This window comes from Nicotiana attenuata, chromosome 3 (assembly GCF_001879085.1).
Source record: "Nicotiana attenuata strain UT chromosome 3, NIATTr2, whole genome shotgun sequence".
In the NCBI taxonomy this organism is placed as follows: Eukaryota; Viridiplantae; Streptophyta; class Magnoliopsida; order Solanales; family Solanaceae; genus Nicotiana; species Nicotiana attenuata.
This window is the reverse complement of record NC_031991.1, coordinates 51,314,370-51,337,889: the sequence shown is the minus strand read 5'-3', so window position 1 is coordinate 51,337,889 and position 23,520 is coordinate 51,314,370.

The following is a 23,520-nucleotide window of genomic DNA, read 5'->3' as shown; positions in this document are numbered from 1 at the left end:
TTTCGATGGAGCAGCAAATTTCAAAGGAGTCAGCATAGGAGCAGTCCTAGTATCAGAAACCGGTCAGCATTATCCGGTGTCTGCCAAACTCAGGTTCCCATGCACCAACAATATGGCCGAGTACGAAGCCTGCATCTTAGGGCTCAAGATGGCTATTGACATGAACATTCAAGAGTTGTTAGTAATTGGGGACTCAGACCTACTCATACATCAGGTACGAGGAGAATGGGCGACCAAGAATTCCAAGATACTCCCTTATCTGCACCATGTACAGGAGTTGAGAAAGAGGTTCACAAAGACAGAGTTCCAGCATGTTCCTAGAGTCCAGAATGAGTTTGCCGATACATTAGCTACCCTGTCGTCCATGATACAGCATCTAGATACGAACTTCATTGATCCTATTCCTGTGAAAATCCATAATCAGCCAGCTTATTGTGCTCATGTCGAAGAAGAAGCAGATGGAAAGCCTTGGTTTCATGATATCAAGGAATATTTGGCAAAAGGAGAGTACCCAGAGCTTGCAAATCCTACTCAGAAACGCACACTTCGGAGATTGTCACAGCGGAGGAATCCTATATAGGAGGACTCCCAATTTGGGATTACTGAGGTGCGTCGACGCAAAGGAAGCATCCAAGCTACTAGAGGAAATTCATGCTGGGACCTGCGGTCCGCATATGAATGGTTTTGTCTTAGCAAAGAAGATACTCCGAGCTGGTTACTTTTGGATGACTATGGAAACGGACTGCATCCAGTATGTCCGGAAATGCCACCGCTGTCAGGACATGCAGTCATGATAAGGGTACCTCCCAATGAGCTTAATGCAACAAGCTCACCATGGTCGTTCGCCGCTTGGGGAATGGATGTTATTGGACCAATCGAACCTGCCGCTTCCAACGGGCACAGGTTTATCCTAGTGGCAATCGATTATTTCACCAAATGGGTCGAAGCAGCATCTTACAAAGCAGTAACCAAGAAAGTCGTGGCAGACTTCGTCCGCGACCGTATCGTTTGTCGGTTCGGAATTCCAGAGTCCATCATTACTGACAATGGCTCCAACCTCAACAGTGACTTGATGAAAGCTATGTGTAAGACCTTCAAGATCAGACATAAGAATTCCACAGCCTACAGACCTCAGATGAATGGAGCCGTAGAAGCCGCCAACAAAAACATCAAAAAGATATTGAGGAAAATGATAGAGAAGAATAAGCAATGGCACGAAAAGCTATCATTTGCTCTATTGGGGTATCGCACTACTGTCCGCATATCAACTGGGGCAACTCCCTATATGCTGGTTTATGGTACAGAAGCCGTCATTCCAGCCGAAGTAGAAATTCCTTCCTTGAGGATCATACAAGAAGCTGAGCTCGACGACGCAGAATGGGTGAGAAACCGCTATATTGATGGGAAGAGAATGAATGCAGTTTGCCACGGTCAGCTTTATCAGAAAAGAATGTCCAGAGCTTTCAACAAGAAAGTCAAGCCAAGACGGTTCACACCGGGACAGCTGGTATTGAAGAAAATTTTCCCGGATCAAGATGAAGCCAAAGGGAAATTCTCCCAATTGGCAGGGTCCATACATGGTTCATCGGGTTCTGACGGGAGGAGCCCTGATACTTGCAGAAATGGATGGAGAAGTTTGGCCAAAACCAATCAATTCGGATGCAGTCAAGCGCTACTATGTGTAATCATTTATGATTTCCTTATGTAATTTGAACTACGTCTGACCTGATTCCCGTTTAAGAGGGGATACGTAGGCAGCCTTATGGGTTCGTTCACAATTCACTAAAATTTTCATTCCCCTCGTAATTGGAAACTGGGGAAGAATTTTGAGAAGGACCCTCAAAATTCCGAAGTTCATTTCAGCCATTTATTGTTAGCAGCCGTCAGAAGCAGCAGCCCAGCAAACTGGGGCAGAATTTTGAGGAGGACCCTCAAAATTCCGTAACAAGAGAAATTGCAGTGTCTTGGACCACGTCTCACTCGTTGGTTCATCTAAAGAAAACTATTCTTAATTATGTATTTATGCTATGTTTTTACTAAATCGTGCATGTCTGTTACCCCAAGGATACGCACAGTATCACCAAAACAGAGCCAATCAGGCCAAGCAAAGTCAGCGGGAACACGAACTAACCTTTCCCCTTTACAAAACTCACGATTTTCTTTGGATGCAGGCACCCAAGTCGCAAAATCATCGAATATATTATACACTCACACTGTTCAGGAATACAACTCTCAGAACCGTCACACCTATTCACAGTTGCAATCCGCACACAATATCCCCAGCAGCCACAATATCACAATCAGCTATCAGCTATCAGCTAAGAAAATTTTATTACTATTCGCCTTTCATCTCTTGCATAAGGCTACCATTCTTCCTTTCGAGACTAAGCTTTGTCTCCATCTGCATTCTTGCATTACATAAGGCTACCATTCTGCCTTCCGAGGTTAAGCTCTACCTCCATCTGCATTCTTGCATTGCATAAGGCTGCCATTCTGCCTTCCGAGGTTAAGCTCTACCTCCATCTGCATTCTTGCATTGCATAAGGCTGCCATTCTGCCTTCCGAGGTTAAGCTCTACCTCCATCTGCATTTCCTGCATTGCATAAGGCTACCATTCTGACTTCCGAGACTAAGCACTGTCTCCATTTGCATGGCTGAAATATCTCCACTTTATTTACATCTTGCATGGCTGAAATATCGCCACTTTATTTACATCTTGCATGGCTAAAATATCGCTACTTTATTTACACCTTGCACCGCCCGAAAGATCGCCACTTTATTTACTTCTTGCATGGGCTGAAATATCGCCACTTATTGCATTTCATGGGCTGAAAGATCGCCAATCTGTCCAAAGGCGTCATTTTTCGGAGGCACCATTTTCATAGCCCAGAACACCATGTCATGGCCTGAGGACCCCTTTTAATCTCTTACATATCATTATTCAAAGGCATCATAGTTCGGAGGCACCATTCTCATAGCCCGAGAGCATCATTTCATGGCCTGCGAATCCTTTATTATATGCTTCATGGCCCAGGACATCATGGTCTAAGGACGTCATCCGAACCGTCCAAAGAAAGCATTCATGGTCCAACGGGAACTTGCATCATGTTTAAATTTATGCACAATATACGCTTGTATTGTTTATTTGCAGGTAAACCGGCAAGTAACGGCCATCTCAGCAGGAGCGATCTGGCTCCGGTTCCCGCAGCCCTATTAGACTTTAACCATCCTAAATATCGCATATGTTCTTGAAAAATCTCCATTGGCATACTTCGCCGACGGATCCTGAACTACATATGGCCTGATTCCTGTAAGACCAGGGATATGTAGGCAGGTCAGGAACCAGAGCACGGTCAACCTCTTCAAACCATTTCACTCGGTCAAAATTGGCCATCATGTCTTTACCCGACAACTCTTTCATCCTTCCCGGGTAAAGAGTGGCAGCTGTCAATACCCAATTTTTCCCTGTATATTTTATATGAAAAATAATTTCAAAATAGTATATATATGCATATATAAGTGTGTTTCCAAATGTTTTAGTATTTTTCCTAATTTTTAAAAGATTTTTAAAAACCCAATTATTGCCCTATTTTAATAGTACAAAACTAATAATTATTCCCAAAATTATCATGTTTGGTGATTCACTTATTTATCCTCATATTTATACTAAAATATAGCTAAGGTAATTTTTATACATTTTTACAAATTTATTTGGTATTTTATAAGCTAAATTGCATATAATTGCAATTTTAGCCTATTTTAAGATTTAATAGCATTTTACAATTATGAAATTGGTTCCAATAAATTTAAATTAATATTTATATATTATTAATTGATTTAGTACCTTAATTTATTTTAGAATTCATTTTACTATTTATATAAATTAAAAAGGGAAAAAGTGGCTATTTAAAATCTAGCCCAATTTTGTTTCAATTGTAGCTCAAATTCCCCCAATTAACCCAATTTCAAACCCCAAACAGACCGGCCCAATTTCTAAATTACCCGCACCTGACCCAGCTAATCTAACCCGCCCGGCCTCCCCTTTCGATCCAGGCCGTTGATCATTTGCCACAATCATTCCTTTCCTTTCATTCCTTTCTTTTTTAATTTTACAAACACCCAACCCTAAAATCATTTCCCCTTAACCCGCCGCCTCTGAAATCCTTTCCTCTCTTAGACTCTCTCGAAACCTTAGCCCCTCTCACCGTCTTCTACCTTAAACTTACCGGGATCCATGGCTGCCCAGGCCATGGGAACCCCACACTCACCTCCCTGTGCTCTTATACACTTGATACTTGGAGATTTGAGGTCTGACCTTGAAGGTCTTCACTCAGATCTTTGCAAACTCAAGGTTCTACGGACATCTTCGGCCTTGCTCCGGCGTACAATGGTGTTTTGAGCCTGGTTCTGACTTATTCTACTTAGATCGGACCTTTTCCAAGCCTTTCTCATTCTAGGGTTCTTCTGAAACCCTGACTATTCGAGGTTCCCTCCGATTTTTCTTAGATCTGTCACGTATCTATGCTCTACTTGGGTTTTTAAACGATTTCCCCAACTTTTCTTTCAAAATTACTTTTAAAATCACTTCTTTTCGATTTAGGGTTTTTTGAAATTCTTATGACTTTTCTTCCCCTTTTCCTTGTGTGTATTTGTTTGCTACTGCTTTCATATGTTTCCTTTTACCACGCATTTCTTCTGTGCTTCTATATTTTTTGTTTTCCTACTGTGTTTCTATACCATGCTCACATGTTTATCTTACTATGTTTTCCTATATGCTCTTTTGCTATACTTTTTCCAGTGTTCTTGTGTTCTCCTACTGTATTTCTTTTACTAAGTTCTTAAGTCTCTTTGTTTGCCTTCCGCTGAACCATGTTGAGTTTCTAAAAAAAAAAAGAAAGAAGACCTTCTTAAAACAGGTTTCTTCTACTGCATTCTTAGATTTTTTAGTATTTCTCTCTTCTGAACCTTGGTTAAGTTCTTCTACTATATCTTCTACTGTGTTTACTGTTTTCCCTTCTACTGAACCCTGTTTAAGCCTCTTCTGGAATGTTTTTTCTTAAACATGTTTCTTCTACTATCATGTTGTTCTCTCATTGTGCTTTGAGTTAGTTCCTTCACTCTGTTTGCTTTGAATTTTCTATTGTATTTGCTTGTCTTCTCATGAGATTCTGAAAAGAAATCTCTGAGCCTGTTGCCTCCTCATCTCTGTATTTGACTCGAGGTGGAAACCCTAGAATTTGGGGGTTCCGTCGAGTTTGGTCATATGATTAAACTAGGGTTCTGTTTGAGAACCCTTGACTCTTTCAGACTAATCTCAGAGCCTACAAACTGAGTTTGGACTCCCTTGTTTTCATGTAATTATGACTTCTCTGGAGTTTTCACTAGCCTTGCAAGGGCATGACAAATTTCTTCATGTTTTAACGTGTCTGTATTCCTTTATATGTGATGAATCTTTCTTCAAAAAAAGAGTTTTCCAAATTGTGATTGATTCAGAATTCCTTTTAATAAGTCTAATTGATTGTTACTTATTTTCCTTAAGTTAAAATCTTTCCATCTTTCTGACTTGGTTCATTCATACAAAATTTTCAACTTATGATTTCTTGGCTGTCAATTGNATCCTCATATTTATACCAAAATATAGCTAAGATAACTTTTATACATTTTTACAAATTTATTTGGTATTTTAAAAGCTAAATTGCATATAATTGCAATTTTAGCCTATTTTAAGATTTAATAGCATCTTACAATTATGAAGTTGGTTCCAATATTTTTAAAAATATTTATATATTATTAATCGATTTAGCACCTTAATTTATTTTTAGAATTTATTTTACAATTTTTATAAAATAAAAAGGGGAAAAGTGGCTATTTAAAGTCTGGCCCCATTTTGTTTCAATTGTAGCCCAAATTAATTCCCCCAATTAACCCAATTTCAGACCCCAAACGGGCCGGCCCAATTTCTAAATTACCCGCCCCTGACCCAGCTAATCTAACCCGCCTGGCCTCCCCTTTCGATCCAGGTCGTTGATCATTTTGATCAACGGCCACAATCATTCCTTTCCTTTTTAATTTTACAAACACCCAACCCTAAAATCATTTCCCCTTAACCCGCCGCCTCTGAAATCCTTTCCTCTCTCAGACACTCTCGAAACCCTAGCCCCTCTCACCGTCTTCTACCTTAAACTCACCGGGATCCATGGCTTTCCAGGCCATGAGAACCCCACGCTCACCTCCGGCCTTGCTCCAGCGTACAATGGTGTTTTGAGCCTGGTTCTGACTTATCCAACTCAGATCGAACCTTTTCCAAGCCTTTCTCATTCTAGGGTTCTTCTGAAACCCTAACTATTCGAGGCTCCCTCCGATTTTTCTTAGATCTGTCACGTATCTATGCTCTACTTGAGGTTTTAAATGATTTCCCCAAATTTTCTTTCAAAATTACTTTTAAAATCACTTCTTTTCGATTTAGGGTTTTCTGAAATGCTTATGACTTTTCTTCCCCTTTTCCTTGTGTGTATTTGTTTGCTACTGCTTTCATATGTTTCCTTGTACCACGCATCTTCTTCTGTACTTCTATATTTTTTGTTTTCCTACTGTGTTTCTATACCATGCTCACATGTTTATCTCACTATGTTTTCCTATATGCTCTTTTGCTATACTTTTCCAGTGTTTGTGTTCTCCTACTGTATTTCTTTTACTAAGTTCTTAAGTCTCTTTGTTTGCCTTCCGCTGAACCATGTTGAGTTTCTAAAAAGACCTTCTTAAAACAGGTTTTTTTCTACTGCGTTCTTAGGTGTTTTAGTATTTCTCTCTTCTGAACCTTGGTAAAGTTCTTCTACTATATCTTCTACTGTGATTACTATTTTCTCTTCTAATGAACCCTATTTATGTCCCTTCTGAAAGGTTTTCATGTTTCTTCTACTATCATGTTGTTCTCTCATTGTGCTTTGAGTTAGTTCCTTCACTCTGTTTGCTTTGAATTTTTCTATTATATTTGCTTGTCTTCTCATGATATTCTGAAAAGAAATCTCTGAGCCTGTTGCCTCCTCATCTCTGTATTTGACACGAGGTGGAAACCCTAGAATTTTGGGGGTTTCGCCGAGTTTGGTCATGTGATTGCACTAGGGTTCTGTTTGAGAACCCTTGACTCTTTCAGACTAATCTCCGAGCCTACAAACTGAGTTTGGACTACCTTGTATTCATGTAATTCAGACTTCTCTGGAGTTTTCACTAGCCTAACAATGGCATGACAAATTTCTTCATGTTTTAACGTGTCTGTATGCCTTTATATGTGATGAATCTTTCTTCAAAAAAGGGTTTTCCAACTTGTGATTGATTCAGAATTCCTTTTAATAAGTCTAATTGATTGTTACTGATTTTCCTTAAGTTAAAATCTTTCCATCTTTCTGACTTGGTTCATTCATACAAAATTTTCGACTTACGATTTCTTGGCTGTCAATTGATTTCCTTTCCTTAAATTGTACAACCGTGTACTGTCAAGACCTTGTCCTTAAATAAACCTCTATGTATTTACCCCTCTTGTACTGCTTTGAAAAGTGTTTGATTAATCTTTTTCCTTAATTAGTTTTACCCGTTTGAAATCAGATCCCTTAATTAAAGGAAAACCTTGTGTAATTGATTATCAAACTATTTTCTTACCTATTTCTGCTTGCTTTCTACACTATAAAAGGGCACGACCCTTTTGCACTTTCGACACACACACACACTTCAGACTTCACACTTACAATCTCACAAAACTCATACTTGGAGTATTCTTGCTTCTTGTCTGCACTTTGGCTTTACAAGAATACTGCTTTCTTTTGCTTGTTTCTTTGAGACTGGTATGTTCTAGTTTTGGTTTCAGCATCATCCCAATGTGTTTACTTACAGTCTTTACATCCATGTCTACTTTGCTATCTATATGGAGTTAAATGTCAACTAGCATATTAATTTCCTTTCATCGATTTCTGCTGTGAATCCCTGCACCCCTGTTTCCCTCTATGTGCTTTGAGTTGTAGTTTAGAACATGGCAACATGCAAGTTATTGTTCATGTTTGGACTTGATCCCTTTGGGGATCCTAACTCCCAAAACAATGTGTTCTAACAGGCTGGTGGGGTGTGCCAGCATTTCCTATTGCTAGGTATGCCCACTAGCCTGTCTTTGCCACTTCCCTTTTCCCCTTTTAGAATTCCCTCTCTGTACTTACACTCACTCTTAGCTTCTAAGTTCTGCCTCCCTCCTGTGAGCCTTGCCTTGGGACCTTGAGTTCCCTCTGAACTTGGACACTTGAGGGCTGGCCCTTCCACACTGCACTATGACTCAATCCTGCAATGTATTTGGGTGTGAGCATTGCCCGGAGTCCATTTGAGGCTCTTAGGGAACTCTGACACATCCCAAACGAGAGAAAGGCTTTGGATCTCGATCTTTGGAGTTGGTTTACTTCATGCTTCAGACAGGAAGTCTGGATCAGGCTCTCCTTGGTTGTAATTTTAATTTTTCTGATGTAGTTTCTTTATTTTATTTTTTTGTACTGTAATAATTTTGTAATAAACTTCTAGGTTGATTAGTGAAAAGGGAAGGGTAACCATGCATGCAAAGGGGTACATATCATGCTCAAAGGGAATTACTACACTTCGGTATTCATGTATCCTGCTTACAGCTTTGCACGTCTGCATCCACATAGATATCCTGGTCATAGGACTTTCTGCACTTCTGCATCCATGTAGACACCATGTCTATAAGGAATTCTGCATTATCTCATGTAGATACCATGTCTGTAAGTTAACCAGAAATCCAGATCCTGCATATGCATTGGTCACTAGGCAAACCTGTTTATAAGATTAAAAACTAACAGCATTAAGATATCATGCCCATAGGATTTCTGCACTCTTACTACGCCTGTAAAAAGTGTTTAAAGTCAATAACGCCTAGAAATCATGCCTATAGGAACTATCAACCAAACTTGAATCGTTCATTCGCTTATAGGTCTAAAATCAGTAAGGATAATGCTTAACGTCAGCAGAATTTATGCTCTTTTATCAAAAATTGCCTTTCCTGGTTAACTGACAACTTTTTCTTAAATCAACATACTTCTTTTCTGAAACTAATAGATATCATGCCTATAGGTTTCGTTTAATGCTTAGGCAAGCCTTAGGACAAACTTGTAAACTGAATCAGATTTTTAGCTACAACCAGCAGGCAAGCCGAATTCGGATTTCTTATCTGAAATATGTAATAGATCAGTCTGCCACAACTCTTAAGTTTAATCAGACCCTAATCAGTACGTGTAAGACATGCTAAACTACATGTTTCTCTTTGATTTTAAGGAGGTTTGTTTGAGCCTTTCTATCTGTTATGTGCTTCTCCCCATATCTGCTACATATGTGTTTTGATTGTCGCCTTAGAATTTTTGTCCTTTTAAAACTATAAAACCTCACACCCCTTCCCTTTAGGATTAGTAGTCCCAAATGCCTCTGGGACTGATAGGATTGGGGCGGGTAATAGCATGCAATAAGTGAAACGAGACCATTCCGCATTTAATACCTTAACGGGGTGGGAAAGGGTAGATATGGATATGATGACCACGCGATAGCACCACGTGTATAAGCGGTTACCGGGTGTTGTGTGGGGTGATCCATATTATTTATAAACCTAGGACCTCCTTTCCTTTACTTGTTTATTTTATTACCTTCAGAATTTCAAAAAATGCTTTTTCCCAAATTTCAGCTTTTTCTTTAACTTTAATTACTTGCAACAATTATGTGAAAAACCCCCGCATATGTGAAACTCTTACTTGTCTACTTGTTGTTTGCACTTAAAGTCACAATTATAGTATGGCCGGGAACCACACTAGTGGATCTCGAGGGGTGCCTAACACCTTCCCCTCGGGATAATTTCGAGCCCTTACCCAATCTCTGGTACAAAATTCTTCTTAGTGTCCTAATGCACTTTACTCATTAGGTGGAGACTCTTCAATTCAAACCCAATTCCCAAAAGGGAACGAGTTGTCCTCCCAAATGTCATAAACCCGATTTCGCGAGAAAAAGGGGGCATCAACAGGATCTTGTAATTACTGACCAAGTCGCAAAAGCTGAGAAGGGTTTTAACTTGGGTCGAGTCATAGAGAGAATCAGCAAACAAGGAAAGAAAAACATACTCAAAAGGAAGTCTGAACTAATCACAAATTTGAAAACCATTTTAGAGGGAAATTCATTGCATATAAAGAGCATATAGACATGTCAGCATGAAAGAAGATGTTGTGTTATTGTAAAAATAAGTAGAAAATAGACCACAGAATCGTAGTTGTCACATAGGTCAGCAAAAGTAGATGAGAAGTATCGTTTAGCAGCATACAAAGGATCCGACGTACAGTTCTTAGAAGAGTTTAGCAAAAGCTGGAATCATGTGAAAAAACAAGTGTTTTGAAACTCATTCCAGAGACTCGAAATAGGTTCAGAGGTCTCAGATAGAACTGAAACCTCTACTATGTTCCTCTCAGCAACTGAAACTGAGAAACATGATAGAAAGGCAACAGGTAGAGCACAGTAGAAGAGCTCAAAGAAAAATAGAGTAGAAGAAACTAACACGAAACAAAAAAATGGAAAAAATGATAAGACCGGTAGTAGAAACATGCTGAGAAGTTTAATAAGGAAACTTAAGAACATAGTAATGGAAATATAGTAGGGGAAACATATCAGAACACACTAGAGAAGATACAGTGGAGAAAGCATATGAAAACACAATATAGGAAAGTATAACAGAAGAAGCATGTAAGAACATGGTAGGAGAAAATATAAGAACATAGTAGAGGCAAATACACACAAAAGAAAGGAGAAACATTTAAAACTTTTCGGAAAACCCTAGATCGGAAAAGAAATGGTTTTGAAAGTAATTTTTGCAAGAAAAACCAGAGAAATCGTTTGAAAACTTAGGGAAAGCATAGACACACAACGGATCTAAAGGAATCGGAGAAAACCTCGAAGGGTTAGGGTTTCAGAAGAACCCTAGAAATGAGAAAGGCTTTAAAAGGTCACCGATCTAAGTCAGAGAGGTCAAAGTTAGGCTCGAGCAACCATTATGCGCCGGAACAAGGCGGGAGATGACCGTAGAACTCGAATCGAACGAAGCCTGGACCAAACTTCGTCGTGGTCAGGCCTTGAATCTTCAAGGACCAGGCATGTAGGAGCAATAGGAGGTGGATATAGGGCCTCCATAACCTTGGAAGCCATGGATTCCGGTGGCTTTCAGGGTGGAGATGGTGGTTAGGGTTTGAGAAGATTCGAGAGAGTTTGAGAGACTGGGGGGTCCAGAGGCGGCTGGTAGGTGAAAGTGATTAGGGTTTTTGGGGGGTAAGAGTAAATTAAAAGGAAAGATTAAAACGTGGCCGTTGATCATTTTGATCAACGGCCTGGATTAGACGGGGGATCCGGGCGGGTTATGTAGAATGGTCGTGGGTCGGGTAATTTTAGTAGTTGGGCTGGGTAATTGAAATTGAAATTGGGCTCAAATGGGGGTTGATTTAAGGCTACAATTGAAATAAATGGGGCTAGTATTTAAATAGCCAATTTTCCCCTATTTATTTTATAAAAATAGTAAAATATTTTCTGGAAACAAATTAAAGATACTAAATTAATTAATAATATATGAAATTAAAAATACCGGACTCAAATTTGTAAGTATAAAATGCAATTAAATCTTAAAATAGGCTAATATTGCAATTATATGCAATTTAGCTTCAAAAATACCAAATAAATTTATAAAATATACAAAAATTATGTTAGCTATATTTTAGCATAAATATAAAATTCTAATAAATAAACTACCAAAAATAATAATTATGGAAATAATCATTGGGTTTTTATAGATGAAAAAGGGAAATAAATCATTTTTCAAAACCTTAAAATTATGGGAAAAATAGTAAAAATGCTTGGATATACTTATATATGTGTATATATTCTATTTTAAAGATATTTCGCATACAAAAAATATACAGGGAAAAATTGGGTATCAACAGCTGCCCCTCTTTACTCGGGAAGGATGAATGAGTTGTCGGGTAAAGACATGATGACCAATTTTGACCGAACAAAATATTTTGAAGAAAATCTAGCCGTGCTCCGGCTTCTGAGCGGCCTACATATCCCTGATTTTACAGGAATCAGGCCGTATGTAGTTCAGGATCCGTTGGCGGAGTATGCCAATGGAGACTCCTCAAGAACGGACGCAATATTCAGGCTGGGATGAATGGTTAAGGTTTAGTAGGGCTGCGGGAACTGGGGCGGCATCGCTCCTGCCGAGACGGCCGTGGCTCGCCGGTTTACCTGCGAATAAACAATACAAACGCATATTGTATATAAATTTAAACGTGATGCAAGTTCCCGTTGGACCATGAATGTTGTCGTTGGACGGTTAGGATGACGTCTTTAGACCATGATGTCCTGGGCCATGAAGCGTATAATAAAGGATTCGCAGGCTATGAAATGATGCTCTCGGGCTATGAGAATGATGCCTCCGAACCATGATGCCTTTGAATAATGATATGCAAAAGATTAAAGGGATCCTCTGGCCATGGCATGGTGTTCTCGGGCTATGAAAATGGTGCCTCTGAACAATGACGCCTTTGGACAATTTGGCGATCTTTCAGCCCATGAGATGCAGTAGTTGGCGATCTTTCAGCCCATGAAATGCAATAGGTGGCGATTTTTCATCCATGCAGATGTAAGTAAAACGACGCTCTTTCAGCCATGAAAACGTAAATAAAGTGGCGATCTTTCCGCCATGCAGATGTAAATAAAGTGGCGATCTTTAAGCCATGCAGATGTAGATAAAGTGGCGATCTTTCAGCCATGCAAATGTAAATGAAGTGGCGATCTTTCAGCCATGCAAATGTAAATGAAGTGGCGATCTTTCAGCCATGCAAATGTAAATAAAGTGGTGATCTTTCAGCCATGCAAATGTAAATGAAGTGGCGATCTTTCAGCCGTGCAAGCGTAAATAAAGTGGTGATATTTCAGCCATGCAGATGTAAATGAAGTGGCGATCTTTCGGCCATGCAAATGTAAATGAAGTGGCAATCTTTCAGCCGTGCAAACAGATGGAGACTGTGCTCAGTCTCGGAAGGCAGAATGGTAGCCTTAGGCAAAATGCAGATGGAGACAGTGCTTAGTCTCAAAAGGCAGAATGGTAGCCTTATGCAATGCAAAATGCAAATAGAGACAGTGCTTAGTCTCGAAAGGCAGAATGGTAGCCTTATGCAATGCAAGAGTAAAGTGGCAAGGTAATGAGTTTCTTAGCTGATAGCAAGTTTCGATGTCGGGATCGCTGGGTATACTGTGATATATAGGATATTACTGGCGTGCTGGACTGACCAGTTGGTAAGTGCAACAATCCTGAGAGTTGAATTCATGAATCGATGTTTGTCTTGTGGGTGTGTAGTATGTCATATGCTTTTGTAATCCAAATGCCTGCATCCAAAGAAAAATCGTGACTCTCGTAGAAGGGAGGTTAGTTCGTATCCTTGCTGGCCTTGCTCGACCTGTTCGGCTTTGATCTAGTGATACGGTGTGTATCATTGGGGTAGCGTTGCTGAACAAAGCGATTTCGATAATAAACATGCATGAGTTGGTAAAAAAATATGACATAAGTATATAGTTAAGAAATAGCTTTTAGATGAACCGACGACTGTGACGTGGTTCAGGACATTGCAACCTCTCCTGCTATGGAATTTTGAGGGTCCTCCTCAAAATTCTTCCCCAGTTTATTGGGTTGATACTTCTGGCGGCTGCTTGCGATGATCGGGTGAAATTACTTCGAAATTTTGAGGGTCCTCCTCAAAATTCTGCCCCATTTTCCAATTGCGGGGGAAATAAAAATTTTATTGAATTGTGACCGAACCCATAAGGCTGCCTACGTATCCCCTCTTAAACGGGAATCAGGACAGACGTAGTTCAAATTACATCATATAGGAAAGCATAAGATCACACATAGTAACGCTTGACTGCATCTGAATTGATTGGTTTTGGCCAAACTTCTCCATCCATTTCTGCAAGTATAAGGGATCCTCCTATTAGAACTCGGTAAACCATGTATGGGCCTTGCCAGTTAGGAGAGAATTTCCCTTTGGCTTCATAATGATGCGGAAAAATTTTCTTTAACACCAGTTGCCCCGGTGTGAACCGTCTCGGCTTGACTCTTTTGTTGAAGGCCCTGGACATTCTGTTCTGATAAAGCTGACCATGACATACTGCATTCATTCTTTTCCCATCTATAAGAGCTAGTTGCTCGTAACGACTCTTCACCCATTCTGCGTCGTTGAGCTTAGCTTCTTGTACGATCCTTAAGGAAGGAACTTCTACCTCGGCGGGAATGACGACTTCTGCAACATAAACCAGCATATAGGGAGTTGCCCCGGTTGATGTGCGAGCTATGGTGCGATACCCCAATAAAGCAAATGGTAGCTTCTCGTGCCACTGCTTATGCTTCTCTATCATCTTCCTTAGTATCTTCTTGATATTCTTGTTGGCGGCCTCTACGGCTCCGTTCATCTGCGGTCTGTAGGTTGTTTATTCTTGTGTTTGATCTTGAAGGTTTCACACATGGCTTTCATCAGGTCACTGTTGAGGTTGGAGCCATTGTCAGTAATGATGGACTCTGGAATTCTGAACCGACAAACTATACGGTCGCGGACGAAGTCTGCCACGACTTTCTTGGTTACTACTTTGTAAGATACTGCTTCGACCCATTTGGTGAAATAATCAATTGCCACTAGGATAAACATATGCACATTGGAAGAGGCAGGTTTGATTGGTCTAATAACATCCATTCCCCAAGCGACAAACGGCCATGGTGAGCTTGATGCATTAAGCTCATTGGGAGGTACCTTTATCATGTCTGCATGTACCTGACAGCGGTGGCATTTCCTGACATACTGGATGCAATCCGTCTCCACAGTCATCTAGAAGTAACCAGCTCGGAGTATTTTCTTTGCCAAAACAAAGCCGTTTATATGTGGACCGCAGGTCCCGGCATGAATTTCCTCTAACAGCCTGGATGCTTCTTTTGCGTCGACACACCTTAATAGTCCCAAATCAAGAGTCCTCCTATATAGGATTCCTCCGCTGTGAAAGAAATTATTGGACAACCTTCGAAGTGTGCGCTTCTGAGTAGTGTTTGCAAGTTCTGGGTATATACCTTTTGCCAAGTACTCCTTGATATCATGAAACCAAGGTTTTTCGTCTGCTTTTTCCTCGACATGAGCACAGTAAGCTCGCTGATCGTGGATCTTTACTGGAATGGGATCAATGAAGTTTTTGTCTGGATGTTGTATCATGGATGACAGGGTAGCCAACGCATCGGCGAACTCATTCTGGATTCTGGGAACATGTCGGAATTCTGTCTTTGTGAACCTCTTCCTCAACTCCTGTACATGGTGCAGATAAGGGAGTATCTTGGAGTTCTTGGTTGCCCATTCTTCTCGTAGCTGATGTATGAGTAGATCTGAATCCCCAATTACTAGCAACTCTTGAATGTTCATGTCAATAGCCATCTTGAGCCCTAAGATGCAGGCTTCGTACTCGGCCATATTGTTGGTTCATGGGAACCTGAGTTTGGCGGACACCGATAATGCTGACCGGTTTCTGATACTAGGACTGCTCCTATGCCGACTCCTTTGAAAGTTTCTGCTCCATTGAAAAACATTCTCCACCCGTCATAGGATTCTGCAATATCTTCTCCTATGAATGCTACCTCTTCGTCAGAAAAATACGTTTTCAGGGGTTCGTATTCTCCATCCACGGGGTTTTCGTCCAGGTAATCTGCTAGTGCCTGTCCCTTGACTGCTTTCTGAGTTAGGTAGACAATGTCGAATTCACTCAATAGGATCTGCCACTTGGCTAGCTTGCCGATGGGCATGGGCTTCTGAAAGATGTATTTCAAAGGATCTATCCTTGATATGGGGTATGTAGTATAGGCACAGAAGTAGTGCCTCAGCTTCTGGGCTACCCAAGTTAAAGCACAGCAGGTGCGCTCTAATAGAGAATACCGGGCCTCATACAGAGTGAACTTCTTGCTGAGATAATAGATGGCCTGCTCTTTCCATCCCGTTTCATCATGCTGCCCCAGGACGCACCCAAAGGCACCATCTAACACTGCGATGTAGAGTAACAGAGGTCTACCTGGTTCAGGCGGGACTAAGACTGGTGGTGCTGACAGGTATTCCTTCATTCTGTCGAAAGCTTTCTGGCAGTCATCAGTCCATTCGGTGGCGGCATCCTTCTTCAACATCTTGAAGATTGGCTCACAGATAACTATAGATTGTGCTATGAACCGGCTGATGTAGTTAAGTCTCCCCTAGAAACTCATTACGTCCTTCTTGTTCTTTGGCGGTGGCAATTCTTGAATGGCTTTGATCTTTGATGGATCCAGTTCTATTCCCCGGCGACTCATAATGAACCCAAGCAATTTTCCAGCTGGAACCCAAATGCACACTTCGCTGGATTCAGCTTTAAGTTGTACCTTCGCAGTCTATTGAAAAACTTCCTCAAATCTTCCATGTGATCAGTGGCCTTCTTTGACTTAATGATAACGTCGTCTACGTACACCTCGATCTCCTTGTGTATCATATCATGGAAAATGGTAGTCATGGCTCTCATGTAGGTAGCCCCTGCGTTCTTAAGACCAAATGGCATCATCTTGTAGCAGTACATTCCCCACGGCGTAATGAAAGCCGTTTTCTTAACATCTTCTTCATCCATCCAGATCTGATGATACCCAGCGAAACAATCTACAAATGATTGCAACTCGTGCTTGGCGCAATTGTCAATCAGGATGTGTATGTTTGGCAAGGGGAAGTTATCTTTTGGACTGGCCCGGTTAAGGTCCCGGTAGTCGACACAGACTCTGACTTTCCCATCCTTCTTCGGTACTGGCACAATGTTGGCTAACCATGTTGGATATTCTACTACCCTGAGAACTTTGGCTTTTACCTGCTTGGTGACTTCTTCCTTGATTTTCAAACTCATATCTGGCTTGAATTTTCTGAGCTTCGCTTCACCGGTGGACATGTTGGATCAGTCGGCAGTTTGTGTGCCACAATAGATGTACTTAGCCCAGTCATGTCATCATACGACCAGGCGAATATGTCCTCATACTCTCTTAGAAATTCTGTGTACTCTTCCTTTTCTGACGGTGATAAGTGAACGCTGATTCGTGTTTCTTTGACGTTTTCTGCATCTCCCAGGTTAACAATCTCAGTCTCGTCCAGGTTGGACTTAGGTCTGTTCTCAAAATTCTCAACTTCTTTAACGATCTCTTCCGGTATATTATCTTTCTCTGAATCTATGTCCGTTTGTTGCGTTGTCTCGTTGCATGTCACAGTCATTGGTTCATCAAGATAAGTAATAGTAATGCTGTATAAGTAAAGTATTGAGAAAAAATAATAAGAGTAAGATTTATAAGAACGCTGAAATGCTTTGATAAGTTCTGTAACTGTTTTTGAACATTGGAGCTCTTTCTTGCAAAAATAAAAATGCGAAAGGAAAGTCAACTAGTAAAAATAAAAATAGTGCATGATGCTTGTTCAGCCTTGCTACCCCGAGGCTCGCCGGGCTCTGGTGGTTCTGATAGTCCAGTTATTGAGGCATGCTCCTCTGCTTACAGCCTGTATGGAAGGGCCTTCCTCTCCCTCCTCCTCGAAAACGACATAACAATCCATAATATCGTCTTCCTAGAACAAATTCCTAACTGCTGCCAGTGCTTCCTCTTCTTCTGACCCATAGATAACTTCGGCCGGTTGGAAAGTGTGCTCCAAGCGGGGTATTGGCTGCTCCAATAGGTAGTAAGGACCGCCATGGTGGCGACCAGTCGTTGAATTCTTTCCAGGTATACTCATACCCCAATACGAAGGTGGTGCCATGTTTGTTGAGCTTGATGGGCTTAATGATTCCTTGGAAATTCTTGCCAAGTCCTTTGCCAGGTTCATATCCGCTCCAGTTTAGTATGCTTTCAATTTTGTTGTCCCACCATTTATCCTTATCAACGGCGTTGACTCGCTCGATGTGGTGATAAGTTTCCCTGCCTATCCTTCTTCTGCCTCCTATTGTTGGGATAGTCTGGCGACTGTATATAGGATTGCTACCGTCACCGTGAATGATCACCTCTTTGTGGTTCCACTCAAACTTCACTACCTGATGTAGTGTTGACGCTACAGCCCCAGCGGTATGAATCCACGGTCGTCCCAACAACAAATTGTAAGATGCTGGCACGTCTATTGCTTGAAAATCAACATGATATCTATGTGAATTCATATTCATGACTTGTCTTGTTAAATGCCCTGAAATGTAAATGGCTAATTATGGAATTTTCTAGAGAATGACTTATCATTTCATGCTATAAATTGCTATATAAATTGTGACATTTATGCGTAGTAAAACACTTATTATATTAAATAACCCTAGTAAGTGTCAAGTCGACCTCTCGTCTCTACTTCTTCGAGATTAGACAGGATACTTACTGGGTACATATTGTTTATGTACTCATACTACGCTTCTGTACTTAATTGTACAGGATCTGAGGCAGGTGCATCTGGTTATCAGTCTCGTGCGCACGTTTGATCGTAGTCCGAGATTCCACGGTGAGCTGCTCCTTTCCTTTGCCGACCAGCAGCGTGATGGAGTCTTTCTGTATTTTCTTTTGCTGTCTATTCTAGTTCGGACACTAGGGTAGACTATTCTTTTGTGTATTCTACTAGATGCCCATATACTTGTGACACCAGGTCTTGGCACACACATTGGTAGACTATTCTTTTAGGATTGTATAACTATTTCAATTCGATGCTAATTATTTCTTGCTTTGAATTCAAATATAGAATTTGTGTTAACTGTTTTAAAAACAAAAGGGTAAAACTAGAACTTGCCAATGTTTCCGTGTTGGCTTGCCTGCCAATGGTGTTGGGCGCCATCACGACCTGGTGTGAAATTGGGTCGTGACAGAATTACTTTTGCTTAACAGATTGGGTACTAAATTGTTGCTTGCATATTTCTGTTATCGATTTTTGAAAAATTTTTCTTCCAATTGATCTTCGTCTTTTACTTGCTTGTAGTTGCAAATGCAGGTCTTTCAGTTGCTTTGCAAACCTACAGTAGAATTCACGCAACTAAGGTCAGGATAAGTACTTACAAATTAAATTAACTTGATTTTCAATCTACTTTGTAGTTTTGTGTTGTTTATTGGTACCAAAGAAGAATTGTAATCTGTAGGTGTGAGCACGTGATTTTTGCCCGATAAATATACTCCTATAAAATTCACGATAAATAAACCTTTCTAATTTTTTTTTTATTTCATAAAATATTAGGAATTCCCTTTTAATTATTTTATTTGCATTTAGTTGCATTTTTGTGCATATTTAATATTTTAAAGTCATGAAAAAATAACAAAAAATGTTTAATTCTTCATGGCATGGCATTTTAGGTTTAATTGCATCATTAAACGAAAACCACAAAAAATATATTGATCATTTTACTTTTTTTAGTTAATAATTTTCTTTCAATAGTATTAAGTTAATTAATTCTTCAAATGTTAGAAATAGATATTAAATTTAATTCCACAAATTAGATTTGATGTAGGACTTAATTTAGGTCTTAATTAATTTTGTAAAATTAAAATCAAAGAAAACAAAGAAAAGAAATAAGGAGCCTAGTTGGTTTTAATCAAAATTGGACCAAAAGCCGTTTTAATGGCCCAAATCTGCTCAAACCGCCCCAACCCTTCCCCATGACCCGGACCGGCCAAATTTCCCCCTCATTATAACCCACATTCCCTTTAACCCTAAAGGAGAAAACAATCAGACACCCTCCCCCCTTAAAACCTAGCCGCCGCCGGACCTCTCTCTCCAAAATACCTTCATCGGCCTTCCTCCATCAAAAGACTCTCCTCGCTCTCACCTCCACACTCTCCTCACTCACCTCTCACTCACGGCTCACGCACAAAAAGCACCCACCACAGATCTAGAAATAAGAAACTTTCAAAAAAAATTGAAAAAAAACTCAAAAAAAAGGATCTGAAAACAAGCTTCGAGAAACAATTTTCTAGGCTTAAAAGCTGCTGAAGGTAAAGGGTATCCTCAGGATTCATCTCCGGCTATGGCCAGCAGATTGGTGTTGCAATCCTAGGCATCTCTTTCCGCTTTTGTCTCTGTTAGTGCTTCTTTTGATCTGGGTTATGAATTTGTTCAAGTTGCTCTCATTAGCTAAGAGGTTGCCGACGAGTTCCTGTTGATACCCAATTTTTCCCTGTATATTTTTTATATGCGAAATATCTTGAAAATAGCATATATAAGTATATCCAAGCATTTTTACTATTTTTCCCATAATTTTAAGGTTTTTAAAAATAATTTATTTCCCTTTTTCATCTATAAAAACCGAATGATTATTTCCATAATTATTATTTTTGGTAGTCTATTTATTAGAATTTTATATTTATGCTAAAATATAGCTAACATAATTTTTGTATATTTTATAAATTTATTTGGTATTTTTGAAGCTAAATTGCATATAATTGCAATGTTAGCCTATATTAAGATTTAATTGCATTTTATACTTACAAATTTGAGTCCGGTATTTTTAATCTAATATTTATATATTATTAATTAATTTGATATCTTTAGTTTGTTTCTAGAAAATATTTTACTATTTTTATAAAATAAATAGGGGAAAATTGGCTATTTAAATACTAGCCCCATTTATTTTAATTGTATCCTTAAATCAACCCCCATTTGAGCCCAATTTCAATTTCAATTACCCAGCCCAACTCCTAAAATTACCCGACCCACGACCATTCTACATAACCCGCCCGGATCCCCCGTCTAATCCAGGCCGTTGATCAAAATGATCAACGACCACGTTTTAATCTTTCCTTTTAATTTACCCTTACCCCCCAAAACCCTAATCACTTTCACCTACCAGCCGCCTCTGGACCCCCCAGTCTCTCAAACTCTCTCGAATCTTCTTAAACCCTAGCCACCATCTCCGCTCTGAAAGCCACCAGAATCCATGGCTTCCACGTTATGGAGGCCCTATATCCACCTCCTATTGCTCCTACATGCCTGGTCCTTAAAGATTCAAGGCCTGACCACGACGAAGTTTGATGCAGGCTTCATTCGATTCGAGTTCTACGGTCATCTCCGGCCTTGTTCTGGCGCATCATGGGTGCTCGAGCCTGACTTTGACCTCTCCGACTTAGATCGGTGACCTTTCAAAGTCTTTCTCATTTCTAGGGTTCTTCTTGTCACGACCCAATTCCCATACCCGGTCGTGATGGCGCCTCTCGTGAAGACAAGGCCAGCCAACTAACCCAAATCCTTTCACTAACAATTATTAAACATAAATGAATAGAAGATACAACTTAATGGCATTAGGAACTGTTAATTACTACCCGACCGGGGTGTCACAAGTCACGAGCATCTAAAGGAACCTGATTTAACTACAAGGCCAATATTATACAAAAATGAATTTCTGGAAAAACAAAAGACAACATCCGGTGTCGCGAACGCTGGCGGTCACCTTGCTCAGCTACAATAACAATACCTTCAATCCGCTAATAACCCGCTACCGGGTGAACGATACCTGCAACTGCACGCGAGGTGCAGGGAGTAAAGTGAGTACTTCCAACTCAGTGGTAATAAGAGTAAATAATAACTGAGAGGCAAGAAATCACGTAAGAGCACTCCATCATGCTATATAGGATAGTACAACCCTTTTTAGAAAACAGTAAGACCGTGAAGAATCCTTTAGAAAATATCTGGCTCAGTTTAAAAACCTCTTTTGAAAATATCCTTTTACAACAGTCAAGCAAATGAATGCGTATTCAGATAATGCAAGTCCGCACATAAGTCATCCCCTCGGGCACAACACTCCACTAACAATTAACACCAGGGCGTCTGGTAAACAGTGCAAGAAGTAGCATGAATGCCAATGAAATGAGAGTGCTGAATGTCATGACACGTAGTACAAACAGGAACTGATGCATGAATGCAATGCAATGCACATGACCGCTGCGGCGTGCAGCCCGATCCATTTGGGTACCCGCGCTCACTGTGGGGGTTCAGACTCCGAAGGGGCTCCTACAGCCCAAGCGCAATATCATCATAGCATCGCTGTGGCGTGCAGCCCGATCCATCCTCAGTCCAGAACATGCAAATGAGCCACTCGGGCAATGTCAAGTAATAGCTTTTAACTCAAAACATCAGAAAAATGCAATTTAAGTCTTTAAACTTTAGCAATATGAATGCACATTTCAAAACAGGGTTTAACTCAGGACTGAAATCATTTAATATGCTAAGTGTCATGAAACCAGTGATAATAATCCCTAAAGGATTCAAATAATCGGCACGAAGCCCAAAACATGGCAATCAACCCAAATCACGATAGCATCAAGTAGGTTTCAGTCAATTACGCAGTAAAATCAACAACCGGGACGGACCAAGTCACAATCCCCAACGGTGCTCTACCCCATGCTCATACCTGGCGTGCAAGTCACCACAATACAGCACTATGATGTGCAAATCCGGGGTTTCAAACCCTCAGGATATCATTTACAAGTATTACTCACCTTGGACCGGCGAAATCCCTAGCTCGCGACGCCTTTGCCCCTCAAATCGGCCTCCACGCGCGTCGAATCTAACCAAAATCAGAGCGAATACGTCACAATATGCTAAGGGAACAATACCCAATCGAAAACAATCGAAAATTAGCAAGAATCTCGAAACTAGCAAAACCGGAGCCCCGGGCCCGCTTCTCAAAAGATTCCGAAACTTATATTACCGGATTCCTCGTCTTGCCACGAGTCCGTACATACCAAGAACTCCCAAATCCGAGCTCAATGACCTACCAAATCCCAATTTGAAAATATAAAAACTCAAGCCCTAGCTCTTCCAATTTTTACTCCAATTTCCATGAATTAAAGGTTGATTCTTCAATAAAATGACGTTTCTAGGTCACGAGACTTACCTCCAATCAATTTCCGTCAAAATCCTCTTCAATTTCTACCAAAAAGCTCTTAAGGTGGTCAACAATGGAGGAAACAATGAATGCGGTCGCAGATGAAATAATATAAAAAGCCCTCTGGACGCCCAGGTTTTACCTTACGCGAACGCCGTCAACACCCCCGCGTTCGCAATGAACATATTCCGTTGACCACAAATTACCTCTATGCGGACGCAACTCCAGGTCCGCGAATGCGATGCTCCAGCCCACCCTCTTACGCGAACGCGTTCGACCAACCGCGAACGCGATGCACAAACCAGGCAGGGCCCCAGGCCCCTTCTACGCGAACGCGAAGCAGCCCTCGCGAACGCGATGGTCTGCACAACTCCTCATCGCGAACGCGCTCCTAAGGCTGCAAACGCGAAGGCCATTTTCCAGGCCTCTCAAATTTACTCTACGCGTTCGCGACACACCCCATGCGAACGCGATGAACAACACTTCTGCAACAACACAGCTGAAAACCTGCAATACTATAAGACCAGAAATGGT